The sequence below is a fragment of the Bacillus rossius genome, chromosome 8, assembly GCF_032445375.1.
Source record: "Bacillus rossius redtenbacheri isolate Brsri chromosome 8, Brsri_v3, whole genome shotgun sequence".
Classification (NCBI taxonomy): Eukaryota; Metazoa; Arthropoda; class Insecta; order Phasmatodea; family Bacillidae; genus Bacillus; species Bacillus rossius.
Window position 1 is genome coordinate 13,972,857 of NC_086336.1, and position 21,875 is coordinate 13,994,731.

Genomic DNA, 21,875 nt, shown 5'->3' on the forward strand with positions numbered 1-21,875 from the left:
TAACAAGTAATTTCAAGGCTCTGGAGTGCTAAGTTAGTTTTAATTTTCTGAAAAAAAATATGGCCACCAAAGTAAACAGCACAGAAGGTGCAGAGTGCAAACACATGCAATCAGAAAACAGAATAGTTTTTAAAGAAGCAAAAACTAACACTTTATCTCTACCAGGAACACCATAAACAAAAAATAATTCCAAAGGTAAAAGGTGTAACAGAAATTAAAGAAAAATGTATGTATCATAGTACAGCAGGACATTCCACTTAAAAAAAAAATTGGCGATTAAAAAATAACACAATACTCATACTATGGCTCTCCAATAACCTCTATACTATCGTGCTCCCCCCCCCCTTTTTTTTTTTCAATATCTCCCTCTGATGGCGTCGTCTTGATGATCATTGCTGCTTCATCATGAACTACATAAAACCCAGAGAATTTTTACACTAATTTCTTCCCCCTCCCACCATTTGCCACTCAACTTCTCTAGGGTAAAATAGAAAATTTGGGACGGTTACAGAAAGTGGTAGAAGTTTATTCACTGCTGTCCAAACAATCGATACACAGGCGAGATTTTCGGTTGTATTCTTCTTCTTGCTGAGATCCCGGTTGGTAACCCAGAGTTTAAAGCAGATTTAGAAGGAACCATCATAGTTTTTGTGGAAGTTTACAGTCTTTAACCGAACACAGCAGTAGTATATCTATGGAATGTGATGTCAAAAGATTGATGATTCCACATGAAAAACATGTGAGATTACACTTCTCTCGTGCCCTCAAAGGTTTTTAATGCTGAATATTAAAACGAAAAGTCTCGTGACCAAACATACATCCACAATTTCCAGAAAAATAATTCAAGAAAACGAACAAATATTGCTGTGCATGTATAGCATTTTGTTTAATGAAACACTATCGAGACAATTCGTTTGCAGGTATAAGATGTCACCTGTAAATTTCTTCATCCCCCATCGGTTCAATCACCGGATACGCCTAATGGAAGACCAATCAACGTACATCCAGTTTGTAAATTTGCCTTACTTGCAAAGACTTTTTGGAAGGGGTAAACCACTCCGACATGATCCACGTCATCATACGTGGCTGGAAGTCGACGACGCATCACATGTGGCCGGAACGGAGCAGGGTAGCCAGACCACAGGTGGTTCTGGTAGGCGAGGTTTGTTGGGGCCGAGAGACTATATCCCTTTCCTGCCTAGAAATGTAAAAAAATTGAATTTTGTAATTTTTGTTTCATTTTTATATTTAAGTAGGCATAAAAGGAGACCGTAATTTTTTCCAACTTTTTTTATTTATATTTAATATATTTTTTAATGATGGGACTTTTAAGTCCTGACAGGCATTTATCATATGTCCAGCTCAACAAACAAAAAAAGGGTGCTCCAGACTTGTGCAGTGCTGCCGTTTTAGTGCTGCAACCTCTCGGCTGTCAATCGAACTTCTTCGACAACTGGCAGAGCGGAGCTATACAGGGACCCAAAGGTCCCGACAGGCAGCATGTGGTTTCAAACATGCACACACTATTTCTATGGGGCTTCAAACATGTGGGACTCACAAGTCCCGCCAGGCAGGAAAGGGATATGCCCCCTTCGGGACTCCTTCAGGCAGAGTGCTTCGCTCTCGCTACCCCAGAGTGTCGCGCCACCCCAAGACCATTATAGCGCCGCTGCCTTCAGTACCGCCCATATATAAAACATCACGCTGTCCGAGAGCACCCAAGTATCGATGTGGGTAAGAGACATTTCTGCATTTCTTGAAGACGGACTTGGCCCATGACCAGAGGAAGCAGTAGACGGCAAACTTCGAAGACCAGCAAGAAGGTTATTCAACTCAAGAGTAGCGATCTCGCTCAGCGAGTAAATTACTGAAAACTTACTCCTCGGAATTCGATAGTACCCGGGTATGTCTTCAGCAACTCGCCGACGACTATAAGTGCTACTCGTCGAGCAAGTGAGGGGGAAGCGAGTTGGAGTACTAAGTGAGCGAAAGACATATAAGTACAGTTAAAGCTTGATTAAGGGCTGGTTGGTCTAAGAGAGTAGCATGGGTTGCAGTTTGTTTGTGTATGTGTGTATATAGACTGACCCTGCAGCCCAAGTGAAATCTCGGTACATACTGGAAGTATGGTACGAGACGTGAGTTTGTCCAAGGCAGACACAAGTAGCAGGCACTTGGTGATTACAAGTGTAGCTTCACCTAAAACCCTCAATGTGGGTGAAGATACGTCCATGGGCTTCGTGGTGAAGATAAGCCAGCAGCCGCTGCCAGCCAAGTCCGTGTGGAGCACCGAGGGGGAAGGATAGAGGTGATTCACTGCACTCCAAACCGGCAACTGCGAATAGCTCCAGGCGAGTGACAAGCCAGTAAAGTAAAGGCCCTAAGTGTAGAGTGCCACGGTTTGGGACGAACAGTCCTCAAACATAATATAAAAACAGATTAAACTTCAAATACTTAATTTCTTTGGCCTAGTTTTTATAACTATTGTAGGTTAACCCTTTATTTAAAATAAGCGTTATTACATTTAATCGCATTAGAATGAAGGGTTCAGGATGGCAGACATTTATATGTAGAAAAGCACTCTTAAAATTTGTAATAAAAAAATTAATAAACTTGGTAGAGTTAATTTTGAGCATTTATGTCAAATACTTAATGGTATTAAAAATTGTTTTTAATGGTTTTCTGTTTACTGCCGTAAGTTGATGCCCAGAGCAGCTCTGATATTGAAGAATTTTTCAAGTAATTAAGATGAACGAGAGAATATGAGGAATTATGTCTTTGTATGAGTGTGATATTTATGATTGACACTATTGTGAAACAATTGCTTGCATCCTTAAATCTCATTCTAAGTTCAAAAAAATAATATATTTTGGGTCCTAGAATGGGTAACAACTTAGTGCGAGACACGGGGGCGTTTGTAAGATTACGAAACACTTGAAATAATCGTTTTGCTGCTCCCTAGACTTTTCATTGGTTACTGATACCGTTATAAAGATCATAACAAACCTCATCTGAAAATTATTGTGGAAAAAACCTAGTTTATGATGTCATGATGACCGTTTTAAACAAGTTATAGCTATGGTACTGCTTTGTGTTGTAAATTTTAATAGATGGGATGAATGAGCTGTATAGGTTTAGTCATTCAGCGGTACCAACCAGATAGGTCGAATGCTTCGAAATGTTCGAGCAATTAGAGCAGTTGGAGTACTTGGAACACTTGGAGCAGTTTGAGCAATTGGAGCACTTGAGGCTGTTAGGGCAATTAAAGCAGTTAGAGAAATTGGAGTGGTTAGCGCAATTGGAGCATTTGGAGAACTTGGAACGATTGGAGGTTTTGGAGCATTTGGATCATTTGGAGCAATTGGAGCAGTTAGAGCTATTTGAAGAAGTTGGTGCACTTGGAACAATTGGATCACTTGGAACATTTGGAGCAGTGGATTCATGCACCTGTGTTGTTTTGTAGCCTTGTAGCCTTGTAACCAAAAGATTTAAACGGGTGGATTGTCTTCAACAGCAAGACAATGGATGGAAATAGTGAAACTAATATCGATAAAGGACGCAGCAACTAATGGTTTTCCAATATTTTCAAACTGTACGTACTGTGAATATTTCAAAAACTAGAAACTTCGTGTTTATGTAATGCATGATTGTTATAATATATCTGAACGTATTTAATATCAGCGCAACGGATGTTGTAGCCGGTTTATACACTACGGAAGATTAAAAATACACATTAGGGATTATGGTGGGCTGCTTGTGCATTCATCATAATTAAACTGCAGCAAGACATTTGCACGAACAAACCAGACAATGCACATTAAATATATCACTGCTCTTTTAAAGAAACTGAGAACCTTGTGCTGTGTGAAAAATGTGGTAATCAACTGTCATGTGGAACTTCCTATGAAATACATATAAAGACACGTAAAGGACTAGCTTCGCACTCTAAGAAGGTTGTTCAAATCTAGAAAAGCTATTAATTTTTTTTGGTGTTCTTGTAGAATAGTGAAAATGATGTCATAAATGTTTATTTGTAATTGTTATATGTAAAATTTTTAATGAAATATTTTTTTTTATCCCAGAAAGATTTGCATCAATCAGGAAATTAAATGTTGATATAATTTAAGATTTTAGAATTTTTTCGATGTTATAACTTAATAATTACATATTAGTAGTATAGGAAAGTATGTCCGGGGACTGGCGCTGGCGCGTGGAGCCGGAGCCGGTGTCCGCCATATTGGATTGTGACGTCAGGGCGGCCATCTTGGATGGATGTGACCTTGACCTTTGACCTTGACCTTGACACCGTCGGCCATTTTGGATCCGCCATCTTGGATCCGCCATCTTGGATGACGTCATTGGGTTCTCGAAAATTACGGCATTGTGTTTTCCGCCATATTGGATGATGACGTCACCGTTGCAATTTCCGTTACGGTCGCCATCTTTAACTTTTTTATTTATTATCCGATTTTAATGAAATTTTTTTTAAAAATTATAAAAAAAAATAAATAATAAAATTTTAATAAATTATTTATAAAAAAATATACTTTTACGACACGGAGTTCGGAGTCCTCGGTTCGAACCCGGCGAGGGCAAAAAAAATAAAAATGGCGACCGATCCTTCCCCCTAGGTGGGTGCACGCAGGCAGTCTGACCCCCACCACTTATGTCAAAGTATATATATCTTCACCTAGTATGACGTCATGACCGCCATCTTGAAAATCCGTAATTTTTATGTTAGAAAAACGGGAAAAAATTTAAAAATCCTTTAAAAATTCAAATAATAAAAAAAATAAAAAAACTAGAAATGTTCCCCATAGTGGCTTAAATTCCCCATGGTCAAGCCGCTCTAAGCCGCATGCTGTGGGAAGCTTCGATCGCGACCTTGGCGACCATATTGGATTCTAGATCATCGTTTCATTTTATTACGGTCACCAACTTTAACTTGTTTATTTATTATACGATTTTAATGTAAATATTTTTAAAAATTATAAAAAAAATCAATTGATAAAATTTTAATAAAAAATAAAAAAAAAACTAGAAATGTTCCCCATAGTGGCTTAAATTCCCCATGGTCAAGCCGCTCTAAGCCGCATGCTGTGGGGAGCTTCGATCGTGACCTTGACGATCATATTGGATTCTAGATCATCGCCCATTTTGTTACGGTCACCATCTTTAATTTTTTATTTATTATCCGATTTTAATGAAATTTCTTTTTAAAATTCATAAAAAAATTAATGTATTTGAATTCTGTTTGATTATATCGATGTACGTCTTTGGTTCGATTCCCGACGAGAGTAAACAGTCGATCCTCCTTCCATGAAAGCTACCTAGACTGATCTACCACCACCAGTACCAAGGTATATATAATTAACTGGTATGACATCATGCCCGCCATCTTGTCTTCATCCGCTGGAGACCACCATCTTGTTTTCGTCTGCTAGAGTGTGCTGATACCATGTTAGTATAATTATCTGGTCACCATACTTTTGTCCTCAACTGTCGACATTGAACATTGACCTTGAAATTTGACCTTGACCTTGAAATTTGACCTTGACCTCGAACTTTGAACTTGACCTTGAAATTTGACTTTGACATTGAAATTTGACCTTACCTTGAAATTTGACCTTGACCTTGAAATTTGCCCTTGACCTTGAAAATTGACCTTGACCTTAAAATTTGACCTTGACTTTGAAATTTGACTTGCCGACCATCATGGTTCCGACATTTCAGTACATGCTACCAGGAGCTACCACCTGCTAGTGCTCATTGCCACCATCATGTTTTCGTCTGCTGGTGGCTACCATCTTGTGTGTACTAGTCTTACCATCATTACCATCATTACCTTCATGCTAGTTTTATTCTAACCCGCTAGAGTACGTAATCATTTATTATTACTGAGGTGCCCCCGCCATCTTAAAATTTGGATGTCATCTTGTAAATTCAAATTAACTAACACACCAAATAGGGTATAATACCAAAATTCATTAAATAAATTTACCAACAATAAACTGATAAATCAGGTCGACTTAGGTCCTTGGTACGATCCTAGTTGATAAAAAATTAAATAAAAGAACGATTTAAAATAATAGTGACAGGTTCGAGAAATAAAACAACACAAGTTCTTTCACAAAATAATCTTTATTACATAATTTATACTTTACTACAGGATCACTTGCGAAAGCCAGCAATCTTATAAACATTTAGGTCCGCATAGGCGTGAAATGACTAATTCTTAGCTCCAATCTGCTTACACTAGAAAGAGTCCAGCCAGAACCTTTACAGACATAGTCCTCCTCTTCGTGACAGAGTTTCTGGATACCATTTTTAACAGTTTGCTTCACATCGTTAGAACTGTAAATTACTGCCGCCGATGTCTTGAATGCACACTTCTTCACTTCGTCATCGAATGGATACGGCTTTCCATATATACAGTCCAACCACAAGTTATATTTTAATGGACCGTTTGTTGCTACCTCATCAGTAAGCTGATTGATTATGTTCTGTCTGATATCGTCAAGAAAATTACAAATGTCTTTCGACTCACCTAACGTATTTAGATAATAGTAGTCTTTCAATGTTCCACGAAATGCAGACTGCGCCAAGTAGAACCCATTATCATTCACTAGTAATGCGCCGAACACAGTCTTATGTTTATTTTCATGTTCAGACGCCATACCAATTGGTTGCTGCACATCGGTTTTCTTGCTTGTACGCTTACGAGTCTCCAATCTAAAGCGAGGAGTGGAAATTTCTACAGGTAGTTCTTCAGTAGACACACTGACTTCACCTTTACATTTTTTCACATGTCGTCGCAAACTGTCAATACGTGTAAACCAACCATGACACACATCGCAGCGAAACTTTATACGAGAAGGATTCTTTTTGCATTTACTCCGCTCATGTCTTCGTGCGTCATGAACAAATGCGAACGACATATCACAGTAGCTGCAAGGATACCGTGGTGATGAAGACGATCCTTTCAGACCCAAACCAGATGATGTTGTTGCAGCAGTTACGCCATTTCCAGGCATACTCTTATGCACATCGATGCATCGTTGTTGTATAGAAACCTTTACTTTCTGCCGCACAGCAGGACCTCTACATGTCTTCAGGTGTCTTTTCAACTTATCTTGCCTTGCAAATTGCATATGACATTTGTTACAGCTAAACATTTTGCGAGGAGGATTCTTAACACATTCTCTCTTCTCGTGTCGTCGAGCATTGCTGTTGTTTGAGAAAATCTTGTCGCAGTAACAGCATCGATGTTCGTTAGTCGTTCTTGAATCACCAGCCATTGAAGTTTCCATCGAGAACGAAACGATGTTCGTAGAGTTTTCCTGTGTAGCCAGCACCACCGGCATTAAAGTCTCTCCTGCTGACGGTATCACGACTGTTGAAGTCTCCTCTTGTGATGACGTCGTCGTTGCCGACGGGATCTGTACCTTCTCCGCCATGGCTGACGTCAGGGTTCCCGTACTCGATGGTACAACATCCATCAAGTTCGTCGTTTTAGATGGTAAAGATGCCATCGAGTTCACAAGAACAGGTAATTACGCGTCTTATGCACCAGAAGAATCAAACTAGGTGATCCTTACACCGTCGTCGTCGTCAGTAACAAAATGAGTGACCTCTGTCTAGGACTCGCTTATATACATGCACCAGATGGAATAATACGCTAGTCAAATCAAGAACCATTTACTATAATACTCGAGTCAAAACATCATTGAAAGAAGAAGCACACCCAAATTAGGTAACACTTTTGGAAGAAAATTCGACAAATGAAATGGACACGCAATGCACGCACTTGCAGCTTTCATCTCAAGGTATCATTTAAATTTCATTCAAACGAAGTATCAAGCCAATGACACGTCATATTTACATCCTATTGCTCATATCATCTAATTTACATCCTATTGCTCATACCATCATATTTACATCCTATTGCTCATACCATACTCAAAATTTCCCAGCATTATAAATCACATCAGTTATAGAAGGACTTATAGTTTATAACAAGCATCATATCAGTCATTGTTCCTTAACAAAATCAAATTTAAAAATTCTAAATATACACGTTAAACAAAAAACCAGGTACGTAAATATTTTATATACTTTATGTACACTGTAGGCGTCAAGAGCTTGAAAGTACATATGTAAGAATGGTATTTAATAAAACTCATAGTAAATTGTATATGTATTCCCAACAATATACATCAGATCAAAAAAAATAGGTTTTATTCTATAAACCATGCATTTCTTAGTTTATGTTTCTTTGAGGACGTAAAAATTATCATCATTTGGATTGACTCTCGATAAACAATTGGTCTGTCATGCTACGGTTCCCATCGTCTGTACATATATGTTATTAATAGTCTTAAAATCTCCGCGTTCGTGTCACTATCACAGACGCAAAGTCACCATCACCGTAGTGACCAGTTATAATACCAGGAGCTGCATCAATATCACACATTTTATGATATAGTTTCCTCATTCCAGTTGTCAGAGATTTACCACAATCTATGATCTTGTGAGCTTTACAATATTCTCTATTGTTTTCTAGACATGGTTAGCTCCATTCTCATTTTCTTTAAAAGCCTATGTGTCCAGTTTTTTAATTAATCCTTCAACACATCATCCCAAACTCAATCAAATTATTTAATTATATAGAACAAAAATCATCAAAGTTCCTTTCATTTAATCATAGGAACCACTTCATCCTTTCCACCTATAGTTTAGCTTCTTTAACCCAAAAGTCTTTCATTATATAACATGCAGTGTTCTTCAAGAGATGTGGTATGCCACCATTTCTACATACAAATCCATCCTATCAATGATTTGTTTACACATAAAAAAACCTTCACGTTATTTCTACGTGTTTTATTAAATTATCTCTTCGACTAAAATAATTACCACACATAGTAATTTCTACAAAGGACTCTTTAAACAAGATATTTTAACCATAATCTGTCTGAAAACAACCATGTATCATCTATATCACAAAGTAAACGAGGGTTAGTGGAGATAGTACACGCTACAAGTACCAGTCACCCATAGGGTAAGGATCAGGTGTTCGATACCTATCCAGACATTGAAGCAACTCTGTATTTTTCTTACCTCACGTAGAAAAATTTCTTCCTATACATACGTTTTTAAAATTATTCACGTACGACTAAGCAAAAGTACCTAAATTCAAGCACGTTAACCTCAAAAAAATTAAAAAAATTCTCAAGGATAGAGACAGCAGTTGTCGAATGAGACATGGAGACAGGCACCCGCAAATAAACATTGACCCCTCGCGCAGGAGTTGCAAGCTTGTTGATTGCGTCGATAGTCATATATTTGCTCGAGTCATACACACATCACGTCGCTAGCGTTCCAACACATTACACGTAAAACTCCAGTGAAATCGTAATCCAGCATACGTAAAGTACTTGCTGGAATCAGTTTAAAAGTGCTAAACACGGATCCAGAGCAGAAAATCAGCCCTAGAATGTATAACTCGATACCTACAAAAATAAATGTGTAGCACATATACGAGAGGAGTCGATTCCTACATACCATACTCAATACTCTGAAAATTATAAGCGGCAAAATATTTTAAATCATGACCCCGGCTAGTATACATTTTTTTCGTGAACCCTAAATTCATGTTGGCAAGCAGCAACGAAGGAGTGAGTAACTTGGACGAAGAACCGCTTACCAAGTATCCAGAATCTTACTGTTACAGCCCAGCCAGTGCACCAGATTACTTCGAAGTGTACGCAATTGATTAACATTATTCAATTTTTTAATATCACCACCATAGTGTACACCAATATATGACAGGTTACGATTTAAGACCATAGATTTCCCACAAGTATGTTATGTTTATTTCGGGGAGTAATAAATTATTATTTTAGAAATAATAAATCAAGTTCCTATCAGATTTTCTCTAATGTTACGGCATTACCTGTACCTGCACTTTACCAAAACATCTCCCATAAAAATCTTAAGAATGCAGATGGCATACTCAGACTGAAATAATTTTAGCAAAAAAAAAAACTGTCTTCAGCATTATTGGTAAACAAAATAATACTCACAAACAAGACAAAACGGACATTACAAATCCGACCTAAATTACGTGTCACATGTAGTTTAATACATTAAGATAAACGATGTAGGTTAAGAAAAATAAATAAAAAAAATTCTTTAATTCAATAATTTATTTTAAATTGTACATTCATACACAATAAAATCTGACACTGTATGTATATATATCGTATACATTTTCTCAGTCCTTGCAACATTCATTTCTATTAAAATAAATTATTATATTTCGTTTTAAGAGTGACAAAATACAACTAATTCATACAGATCACGATACATCAGATCAGGAGTGTAACACCTTAGAGGACCAGAGATGATGCTAGAAACCCATCTTTACAAAATTTATAATGTTTTTTCAAGTAAAATTTTCGTGTAACCTGTACACCGCACTTCTCACACAGAAATTTTACACGGTCAAGATTTCTTCTGCAGCCATTATTTTCATGGATGCGTGTACTTCGTAGTCGTTCAAAATGTTTACCACAGTAGCGGCACTGATACAGATATTCATCACAATTATCATCGCTTCCTCGATGTTCAACTTGCAAATGAACTTTGCTTTTACAATGCCTAATCAAATTACTTTTGTTTGTGAAATGTACACCACATGGGTCACACGGAAATTTCACACGATTAGCGTTTCTTCTACAGACATGATTTTCATGTCTTCTTACATGTTGACGGTATTTAAAACTTTTGTCACAGTAACAGCACCTATGTTCGTTAGTCGTTCTTGAATCACCAGTCATTGAAGTTTCCATCGAGGACGAAACGAAGTTCGTAGAGTTTTCCTGTGTAGCCAGCACCACCGGCATTAAAGTCTCTCCTGCTGACGGTATCACGACTGTTGAAGTCTCCTCTTGTGATGACGTCGTCGTCGTTGCCGACGGGATCTGCACCTTCTCCGCCATAGCTGACGACAGGGTTCCCGTAGTCGATGGTACAACATCCATCAAGTTCGTCGTTTTAGATGGTAAAGATGCCATCGAGTTCACAATAACAGGTAATTACACGTCTTATGCACCAGAAGAATCAAACTAGGTGATCCTTACACCGTCGTCGTCGCCAGTAACAAACTGAGCGACCTGCTGTCTAGGACTCGCTTATATACATGCACCGGTTTGAGTAATACGCTAGTCAAATCAAGAACCAGTTACTATAATACTCGAGTCAATACATCATCCATTGTTATTACTAAAAAAAAATAGGAATTTCAAGGAATAAAAGTTTAAATTATATATTGAAACAACTAATCTCTCATCCTACATACACGGTTAATTTAGACTTAATAGAGGAGCAAGAGTCTGTAATCAATGGAACTTTCAGAAACCAAACATAGTTTCAACTACTGAAATTTAAATTTTATTATGTACAGCTACACATAACCTCCAACTGACTCCAAATGTCTACAACACATTTCTAAAATAATTTATACGATACCGGGCTAGGTCCAAAGTCAATTATTTTTGTACCTCTCATCTACAGTTCAGGAGTCCTTCAGTGTTGATATAGCTACAGACAAGACATGTCCAGTACCATACATCTTCAAAGCCTTCAGAGTCGATCCTTGTTAAGCCTTATGACAAAAGTCTCCGAAACAAGAGTCCTACTCTACAAGTTTACTATACACTTTTATGCTTTTCATAGCACACATCGATAAATATCTTCGTAAATAACCCAAAATATTATCAGACCACTAGCATTCGATTTATGCACATACAGTAGGACACCAACATATCCATCAACACAAGTCCATTCTACATTAAGCTCCTCACTTATTTTCATCAGTCTACACTCAGCACACAAAAACTAAATGAAGTCAATTAACAACCTAGTATTTATATACATCCAGTCATTTAACAGCATACCGATGGCTAGTTAAATAAGATTGACAGTGATCATGTTAGCAAAGTTTAAATTTATATAGGACCAGGGACCCATTGAACCTTCAGAACCGAGCTACACATACTCAGTGCTGGATGCAAGTTAATTCTACACTCATTTGCCATCACTCATATTACATCATCGTCACTCAATTTGACACACATTTTCCATAATCGACTCTCTATTCGACACCCATTTTACATAATCGAAACACATTTTCCATCATCGACACGCAATTCAACACTCATTTTCCATCACCGACACACAATTCAACACTCATTTTCCATCATCGAAACTCAATTCGTCACTCATTTTCCGTCATCGACACTCAATTCAACACTCATTTTCCGTCATCGACACACAATTCTACATACTCTTTCCTTCTTCAACACTCATTTTCCTTCATCTACATAAAATAAAATGTAATCTTTCCAACACCCACACATACACACACACACACATAAATATATATTAAAATAGTCATCCGCAACTAAATTCTTTAATGTAGAAAACACATGAACTTTATTAGGGCATGAATAACGACACATTTTAATATCAATTTTTAAAATTATATTTATATCAAAAATACAAAAGTATAAAATTTCATCAGTCAATACACATTACTAACTTATTATATATACCCTGAAATTCTAAGTTCATCAAGAATAGTCCACGTTTCTTTGATAACTGATACAATTTCGTCATCTTGCGAAACAAGTAAAAGTCGCAACCTGTTCGTTAACACGTTCGGGTCTTTCCACGATATATAATCAATTTCACTTGATGCCACCATCTTCTTCGAATGGTTGCTGAACATATTCTGAAAATCGTTGTAATAATGATTATGATAATTTGTATCATCATCATCGGTGCTGTTCACATCTTTATCAAACACACTGACATCTTCATCTTGCATATCCCAGTATTCCGAATTTTTTGACATTGGAGTACCATCATTGGTATCAAGCTTACTTGCTAATTTTCCAAAAAAATATTCCAAAGTCCGTAGAAGACTACTATAAGACGACTTGTCACTTTTTCTGGAGATGTTACTTTCATTATCTTCTACCTTACTTATATCTTCAACACCAGTTAAGCTATTTCCTTCCTCAAGACCTGGGGATATTTTAACACAATCGCTTTTAAGACTAGGTAGATCAATTTCATTGTAAGACATACTGTCCCCGAGCATAGCGTCTCCATCTACGTACTTTATCTCCTGCGCGAGCTTGGCTTTACAAGTTTTATCATGTCTTTTTAAATTATCTCTTCGTGTCAACCGTCTTCCACACTTGCCACAAATTAGTATTTGACAGTATGGGCTTTTAACACATTCGTTCTTTTCATCTCTACGAGCATTATAGATGTTATCAAAGTATTTGCTACAGTATGTACAATGTCCTCCAGATCGAGATCGATATTTGTGTATCGTACCTTCACTAGCCTGTACGTACTCCATAATGGTTGAATAGCAACTTAAGGTATTTTTTAGGTACTTCGTATTTTCATGTATGAACATTCATCAATTATTTACGAAAAAAGATTTTTTTTTCTCATATTGAAGAAAAAATCATGTTCCACGTAGTTTTACTACCCACATTAATATTTCCTCATATTTTATGTTGTAAAAGCAACCAAAGTTGGTTGTAGGTTATGGAATGCTCACTCACGATCTCTTGAAAAAGGTGTACCTCCCTAGATCTCAAGAGGAAGAACATTGACCTTATTTAAAAATTAGTGAATAATATCATGGTCTAGCAAGAATCACAAGATAATCTATTCTCATATTAGCAACCATCATGTATCAGTAGTCTGTATAAGCAGTCAATGTTTTGTGTGGGATGCAGGATGCTCCCTTACGATCGCAACAGAAGGAAGGCTTCGCTAGAACTCAAGGGTAAGGGAAATCTTCGTGTGTGATAGCGTTTCTCAGTTTTTTCATGACGTAGTAAAGGTCTGATTAATGATCTTTTGTTTTTGTCTGATTTCCACCTGTTAAAATTCTTTTTTAAGTGTTGATTTGATAATATGACTTCGGAAATTTATACGAAACTCTGAATAAAATTACCTGTCTTAGACACCAAGAACAATACAGTTTGTCCTTCATGTTAATGCTTATCAGCTGTCTCAAAGCATATTATTTGTCTGAGTAAGGTTATTATTTTTTCAATCCACCTGATAAAAATATTGTATGTGCTGATTTATTGACAGAATTTCACTAATTAAATGTAACTCTGAATAGAAATGTCATGACTCATTAAGTAAAAAATTCTTCATGCAGAGATAGATTTCTCACAAATAATCAGGAGCACTCGGAGAAAACCATCAGATGTCTAGCCAGGAATAATCAGAAACACTTGGAGAAAGCCATCAATAAATAATAACAAGAATAAAAAGAAGCACTCGGAGAAAACCCTAAGATGTCTATTCAGGTATAATCAGGAGCACACGGAGAAAACCACCATAATATTGACAAGAATAATCGGAAACACACGGAGAAAACCGCCACAAGTTTTCTTTGATATCATAAAATTTTAGGAAAAAATAATAATAAATTAAAATTAATTAATAAAAAATTAAAAATAAAATACAAAAAATACATAAAATTCTGGCTTGTACTAGAACTATATCTTTGCTCAACAATGAGAAGTTCACAAGCTAGCAGAATCTGTTTATGTATTTTTTGTATTTTATTTTTAATTTTTTATTAATTAATTTTTATTTATTATTATTTTTTCCTGAAATTTTATGATATCAAAGAAAACTTGTGGCGGTTTTCTCCGTGTGCTTCCGATTATTCTTGTCAATATTATGGTGGTTTTCTCCGTGTGCTCCTGATTATACCTGAATAGACATCTTAGGGTTTTCTCCGAGTGCTTCTGATTATTCTTGTTATTATTTATTGATGGCTTTCTCCAAGTGTTTCTGATTATTCCTGGCTAGACATCTGATGGTTTTCTCCGAGTGCTCCTGATTATTTGTGAGAAATCTATCTCTGCATGAAGAATTTTTTACTTAATGAGTCATGACATTTCTATTCAGAGTTACATTTAATTAGTGAAATTCTGTCAATAAATCAGCACATACAATATTTTTATCAGGTGGATTGAAAAAATAATAACCTTACTCAGACAAATAATATGCTTTGAGACAGCTGATAAGTATTAACATGAAGGACAAACTGTATTGTTCTTGGTGTCTAAGACAGGTAATTTTATTCAGAGTTTCGTATAAATTTCCGAAGTCATATTATCAAATCAACACTTAAAAAAGAATTTTAACAGGTGGAAATCAGACAAAAACAAAAGATCATTAATCAGACCTTTACTACGTCATGAAAAAACTGAGAAACGCTATCACACACGAAGATTTCCCTTACCCTTGAGTTCTAGCGAAGCCTTCCTTCTGTTGCGATCGTAAGGGAGCATCCTGCATCCCACACAAAACATTGACTGCTTATACAGACTACTGATACATGATGGTTGCTAATATGAGAATAGATTATCTTGTGATTCTTGCTAGACCATGATATTATTCACTAATTTTTAAATAAGGTCAATGTTCTTCCTCTTGAGATCTAGGGAGGTACACCTTTTTCAAGAGATCGTGAGTGAGCATTCCATAACCTACAACCAACTTTGGTTGCTTTTACAACATAAAATATGAGGAAATATTAATGTGGGTAGTAAAACTACGTGGAACATGATTTTTTCTTCAATATGAGAAAAAAAAATCTTTTTTCGTAAATAATTGATGAATGTTCATACATGAAAATACGAAGTACCTAAAAAATACCTTAAGTTGCTATTCAACCATTATGGAGTACGTACAGGCTAGTGAAGGTACGATACACAAATATCGATCTCGATCTGGAGGACATTGTACATACTGTAGCAAATACTTTGATAACATCTATAATGCTCGTAGACATGAAAAGAACGAATGTGTTAAAAGCCCATACTGTCAAATACTAATTTGTGGCAAGTGTGGAAGACGGTTGACACGAAGAGATAATTTAAAAAGACATGATAAAACTTGTAAAGCCAAGCTCGCGCAGGAGATAAAGTACGTAGATGGAGACGCTATGCTCGGGGACAGTATGTCTTACAATGAAATTGATCTACCTAGTCTTAAAAGCGATTGTGTTAAAATATCCCCAGGTCTTGAGGAAGGAAATAGCTTAACTGGTGTTGAAGATATAAGTAAGGTAGAAGATAATGAAAGTAACATCTCCAGAAAAAGTGACAAGTCGTCTTATAGTAGACTTCTACGGACTTTGGAATATTTTTTTGGAAAATTAGCAAGTAAGCTTGATACCAATGATGGTACTCCAATGTCAAAAAATTCGGAATACTGGGATATGCAAGATGAAGATGTCAGTGTGTTTGATAAAGATGTGAACAGCACCGATGATGATGATACAAATTATCATAATCATTATTACAACGATTTTCAGAATATGTTCAGCAACCATTCGAAGAAGATGGTGGCATCAAGTGAAATTGATTATATATCGTGGAAAGACCCGAACGTGTTAACGAACAGGTTGCGACTTTTACTTGTTTCGCAAGATGACGAAATTGTATCAGTTATCAAAGAAACGTGGACTATTCTTGATGAACTTAGAATTTCAGGGTATATATAATAAGTTAGTAATGTGTATTGACTGATGAAATTTTATACTTTTGTATTTTTGATATAAATATAATTTTAAAAATTGATATTAAAATGTGTCGTTATTCATGCCCTAATAAAGTTCATGTGTTTTCTACATTAAAGAATTTAGTTGCGGATGACTATTTTAATATATATTTATGTGTGTGTGTGTGTATGTGTGGGTGTTGGAAAGATTACATTTTATTTTATGTAGATGAAGGAAAATGAGTGTTGAAGAAGGAAAGAGTATGTAGAATTGTGTGTCGATGACGGAAAATGAGTGTTGAATTGAGTGTCGATGACGGAAAATGAGTGACGAATTGAGTTTCGATGATGGAAAATGAGTGTTGAATTGTGTGTCGGTGATGGAAAATGAGTGTTGAATTGCGTGTCGATGATGGAAAATGTGTTTCGATTATGTAAAATGGGTGTCGAATAGAGAGTCGATTATGGAAAATGTGTGTCAAATTGAGTGACGATGATGTAATATGAGTGATGGCAAATGAGTGTAGAATTAACTTGCATCCAGCACTGAGTATGTGTAGCTCGGTTCTGAAGGTTCAATGGGTCCCTGGTCCTATATAAATTTAAACTTTGCTAACATGATCACTGTCAATCTTATTTAACTAGCCATCGGTATGCTGTTAAATGACTGGATGTATATAAATACTAGGTTGTTAATTGACTTCATTTAGTTTTTGTGTGCTGAGTGTAGACTGATGAAAATAAGTGAGGAGCTTAATGTAGAATGGACTTGTGTTGATGGATATGTTGGTGTCCTACTGTATGTGCATAAATCGAATGCTAGTGGTCTGATAATATTTTGGGTTATTTACGAAGATATTTATCGATGTGTGCTATGAAAAGCATAAAAGTGTATAGTAAACTTGTAGAGTAGGACTCTTGTTTCGGAGACTTTTGTCATAAGGCTTAACAAGGATCGACTCTGAAGGCTTTGAAGATGTATGGTACTGGACATGTCTTGTCTGTAGCTATATCAACACTGAAGGACTCCTGAACTGTAGATGAGAGGTACAAAAATAATTGACTTTGGACCTAGCCCGGTATCGTATAAATTATTTTAGAAATGTGTTGTAGACATTTGGAGTCAGTTGGAGGTTATGTGTAGCTGTACATAATAAAATTTAAATTTCAGTAGTTGAAACTATGTTTGGTTTCTGAAAGTTCCATTGATTACAGACTCTTGCTCCTCTATTAAGTCTAAATTAACCGTGTATGTAGGATGAGAGATTAGTTGTTTCAATATATAATTTAAACTTTTATTCCTTGAAATTCCTATTTTTTTTTAGTAATAACAATGGATGATGTATTGACTCGAGTATTATAGTAACTGGTTCTTGATTTGACTAGCGTATTACTCAAACCGGTGCATGTATATAAGCGAGTCCTAGACAGCAGGTCGCTCAGTTTGTTACTGGCGACGACGACGGTGTAAGGATCACCTAGTTTGATTCTTCTGGTGCATAAGACGTGTAATTACCTGTTATTGTGAACTCGATGGCATCTTTACCATCTAAAACGACGAACTTGATGGATGTTGTACCATCGACTACGGGAACCCTGTCGTCAGCTATGGCGGAGAAGGTGCAGATCCCGTCGGCAACGACAACGACGTCATCACAAGAGGAGACTTCAACAGTCGTGATACCGTCAGCAGGAGAGACTTTAATGCCGGTGGTGCTGGCTACACAGGAAAACTCTACGAACTTCGTTTCGTCCTCGATGGAAACTTCAATGACTGGTGATTCAAGAACGACTAACGAACATAGGTGCTGTTACTGTGACAAAAGTTTTAAATACCGTCAACATGTAAGAAGACATGAAAATCATGTCTGTAGAAGAAACGCTAATCGTGTGAAATTTCCGTGTGACCCATGTGGTGTACATTTCACAAACAAAAGTAATTTGATTAGGCATTGTAAAAGCAAAGTTCATTTGCAAGTTGAACATCGAGGAAGCGATGATAATTGTGATGAATATCTGTATCAGTGCCGCTACTGTGGTAAACATTTTGAACGACTACGAAGTACACGCATCCATGAAAATAATGGCTGCAGAAGAAATCTTGACCGTGTAAAATTTCTGTGTGAGAAGTGCGGTGTACAGGTTACACGAAAATTTTACTTGAAAAAACATTATAAATTTTGTAAAGATGGGTTTCTAGCATCATCTCTGGTCCTCTAAGGTGTTACACTCCTGATCTGATGTATCGTGATCTGTATGAATTAGTTGTATTTTGTCACTCTTAAAACGAAATATAATAATTTATTTTAATAGAAATGAATGTTGCAAGGACTGAGAAAATGTATACGATATATATACATACAGTGTCAGATTTTATTGTGTATGAATGTACAATTTAAAATAAATTATTGAATTAAAGAATTTTTTTTATTTATTTTTCTTAACCTACATCGTTTATCTTAATGTATTAAACTACATGTGACACGTAATTTAGGTCGGATTTGTAATGTCCGTTTTGTCTTGTTTGTGAGTATTATTTTGTTTACCAATAATGCTGAAGACAGTTTTTTTTTTTGCTAAAATTATTTCAGTCTGAGTATGCCATCTGCATTCTTAAGATTTTTATGGGAGATGTTTTGGTAAAGTGCAGGTACAGGTAATGCCGTAACATTAGAGAAAATCTGATAGGAACTTGATTTATTATTTCTAAAATAATAATTTATTACTCCCCGAAATAAACATAACATACTTGTGGGAAATCTATGGTCTTAAATCGTAACCTGTCATATATTGGTGTACACTATGGTGGTGATATTAAAAAATTGAATAATGTTAATCAATTGCGTACACTTCGAAGTAATCTGGTGCACTGGCTGGGCTGTAACAGTAAGATTCTGGATACTTGGTAAGCGGTTCTTCGTCCAAGTTACTCACTCCTTCGTTGCTGCTTGCCAACATGAATTTAGGGTTCACGAAAAAAATGTATACTAGCCGGGGTCATGATTTAAAATATTTTGCCGCTTATAATTTTCAGAGTATTGAGTATGGTATGTAGGAATCGACTCCTCTCGTATATGTGCTACACATTTATTTTTGTAGGTATCGAGTTATACATTCTAGGGCTGATTTTCTGCTCTGGATCCGTGTTTAGCACTTTTAAACTGATTCCAGCAAGTACTTTACGTATGCTGGATTACGATTTCACTGGAGTTTTACGTGTAATGTGTTGGAACGCTAGCGACGTGATGTGTGTATGACTCGAGCAAATATATGACTATCGACGCAATCAACAAGCTTGCAACTCCTGCGCGAGGGGTCAATGTTTATTTGCGGGTGCCTGTCTCCATGTCTCATTCGACAACTGCTGTCTCTATCCTTGAGAATTTTTTTAATTTTTTTGAGGTTAACGTGCTTGAATTTAGGTACTTTTGCTTAGTCGTACGTGAATAATTTTAAAAACGTATGTATAGGAAGAAATTTTTCTACGTGAGGTAAGAAAAATACAGAGTTGCTTCAATGTCTGGATAGGTATCGAACACCTGATCCTTACCCTATGGGTGACTGGTACTTGTAGCGTGTACTATCTCCACTAACCCTCGTTTACTTTGTGATATAGATGATACATGGTTGTTTTCAGACAGATTATGGTTAAAATATCTTGTTTAAAGAGTCCTTTGTAGAAATTACTATGTGTGGTAATTATTTTAGTCGAAGAGATAATTTAATAAAACACGTAGAAATAACGTGAAGGTTTTTTTATGTGTAAACAAATCATTGATAGGATGGATTTGTATGTAGAAATGGTGGCATACCACATCTCTTGAAGAACACTGCATGTTATATAATGAAAGACTTTTGGGTTCAAGAAGCTAAACTATAGGTGGAAAGGATGAAGTGGTTCCTATGATTAAATGAAAGGAACTTTGATGATTTTTGTTTTATATAATTAAATAATTTAATTGAGTTTGGGATGATGGGTTGAAGGATTAATTAAAAAACTGGACACATAGGCTTTTAAAGAAAATGAGAATGGAGCTAACCATGTCTAGAAAACAATAGAGAATATTGTAAAGCTCACAAGATCATAGATTGTGGTAAATCTCTGACAACTGGAATGAGGAAACTATATCATAAAATGTGTGATATTGATGCAGCTCCTGGTATTATAACTGGTCACTACGGTGATGGTGACTTTGCGTCTGTGATAGTGACACGAACGCGGAGATTTTAAGACTTAATAACATATATGTACAGACGATGGGAACCGTAGCATGACAGACCAATTGTTCATCGAGAGTCAATCCAAATGATGATAATTTTTATGTCCTCAAAGAAACATAAACTAAGAAATGCATGGTTTATAGAATAAAACCTAATTTTTTTTGATCTGATGTATATTGTTGGGAATACATATACAATTTACTATGAGTTTTATTAAATACCATTCTTACATATGTACTTTCAAGCTCTTGACGCCTACAGTGTACATAAAGTATATAAAATATTTACATACCTGGTTTTTTGTTTAACATGTATATTTAGAATTTTTATATTTGATTTTGTTAAGGAACAATGACTGATATGATGCTTGTTATAAACTATAAGTCCTTCTATAACTGATGTGATTTATAATGCTGGGAAATTTTGAGTATGGTATGAGCAATAGGATGTAAATATGATGGTATGAGCAATAGGATGTAAATATGATGATATGAGCAATAGGATGTAAATATGATGTGTCATTGGCTTGATACTTCGTTTGAATGAAATTTAAATGATACCTTGAGATGAAAGCTGCAAGTGCGTGCATTGCGTGTCCATTTCATTTGTCGAATTTTCTTCCAAAAGTGTTACCTAATTTTGGTGTGCTTCTTCTTTCAATGATGTTTTGACTCGAGTATTATAGTAAATGGTTCTTGATTTGACTAGCGTATTATTCCATCTGGTGCATGTATATAAGCGAGTCCTATACAGAGGTCACTCAGTTTGTTACTGACGACGACGACGGTGTAAGGATCACCTAGTTTGATTCTTCTGGTGCATAAGACGCGTAATTACCTGTTCTTGTGAACTCGATGGCATCTTTACCATCTAAAACGACGAACTTGATGGATGTTGTACCATCGACTACGGGAACCCTTACGTCAGCTATGGCGGAGAAGGTACAGATCCCGTCGGCAACGACGACGTCATCACAAGAGGAGACTTCAACAGTCGTGATACCGTCAGCAGGAGAGACTTTAATGCCGGTGGTGCTGGCT